Source organism: Myotis brandtii, unplaced genomic scaffold (assembly GCF_000412655.1).
Source record: "Myotis brandtii unplaced genomic scaffold, ASM41265v1 scaffold332, whole genome shotgun sequence".
Classification (NCBI taxonomy): Eukaryota; Metazoa; Chordata; class Mammalia; order Chiroptera; family Vespertilionidae; genus Myotis; species Myotis brandtii.
In genome coordinates, this window is record NW_005362797.1 from 775,057 (window position 1) to 776,744 (window position 1,688).

Here is a 1,688-nt window from a genome sequence, read left to right on the forward strand (position 1 = left end):
TGAAACGCTCTATTTCTTCCCTCCAAGGATGTGTCCCATACATAAGGAAAAACACGAGTACTGAGTGGAAAAGCTCTCTCTCTCTCTCTCTCTCTCTCTCTCTCTCTCTCTCGTAAAGGGTTGATACGACCCAAATCATCTGTGAGTCTCAACAAAAATTAAAAAGTTGTCTGCATATGCAATGCAAAGTTAGAGCTATTAAGGATGCAGACTCCAGGGTCCAAGTGTCCGGGTTCAAATCCCAGCGCCAACACCTACCTGCTCGATGGTGTGACTTTGTGCAGTCTCTTTTATAAGACGGGAATAAAACGACCACTATCCAGGAACTTGTGTAAAGTATATACTAAGGCCGTGGCTGGTTTGGCTCAGTGGATAGAGCGTCAGCCTGCAGACTGAAGGGTCCCAGGTTTGATTCCAGTCAAGGGCACATGTTTGGGTTGCAGGCTCGATCCCCAGTAGGGGACGTGCAGGAGGCAGCCGATCGATGATTCTCTCTCATCATTGATGTTTCTATCTCTCTCTACCTCTCCCTTCCTCTCTCTGAAATCAATAAAAACATATTTTAAAAAAAAAGTATATACTAAGTGTTTCATTTAATTCTAGACCCTACTAGCAATGTTTATTATTACATGGTATTATTACAGGAATTAGTAACCAAGGAATAAAACTGTGACCCTTACAACATCACAATTGGGTGTTTAATATTTACTTGGCCGGTGGTTTGAATGTTTGGAGCAGAGAAGCTTTTATGTAAATTTAACTTAAATTTGCTTTTTCTAAAATAGTGCTGTTTCTGGATAGCTTTTTTTTTTTTAATTTTTATTGATTTCTTACAGAGAGGAAGGGAGAGGGACAGAGAGTTAGAAACATCGATGAGAGAGAAACATCGATCAGCTGCCTCCTGCACACTCCCCACTGGGGATGTGCCTGCAACCAAGGTACATGCCCTTGACCGGAATCGAACCTGGGACCCTTCAGTCTGCAGGCCAACGCTCTATCCACTGAGCCAAACCGGTTAGGGCTGGATAGTTTTTTTATGTTGCATCTCTTTTAAGTCTCATTTTCTTCTTCCATAGTTAATAGACACTTATTGAGGACTTACTATGTATAAGTTCTGACCCCTGCACACAAAGGACTTCTGGTCTACGGGGTGAGAAAATACATACACACCACACATACCCAGTACAAACAGGGTGAGCGCCATCATACAGGGATGAGTGCTAGGGGAGAACAAAGCCTGGGCAAGATGCAGGTTGGGCCATGGAGCTAAAGGCATCTAAGATGACATGTGTTTCTAATGGAAAAAAATAAATCACTTCTGTTTGTAATTGATATTTCAAGCGGACACTATAAGGGAGTCAATTTGTGTGTGAAGAAAAAAAAAAAGAGAGACGTGAAAATGAGTCACTTTTCTGATCTCCCAAGCTAGAAAAATTGAAATTCTGCGTGATTCTTCTCCCTTTCTCATCCAACCTGTCATTCAGACCTAATAGTTCCTCCTTCCAAATGTCTCACAAATTTTCTTTCCTCTCTGTTCCTCATCGCCTCAACGTCCCCTCCCCCGTTCTAATCCAAACACTCATCATTTTACATCCGGATTACGAAGGGTGGTCTCTCCTTGCTTCTGGTTTCTCAGCTCTCTCTTGTTTCCATGCTAATACCAGGCTTACCTCTCTCTCTTGAGACAA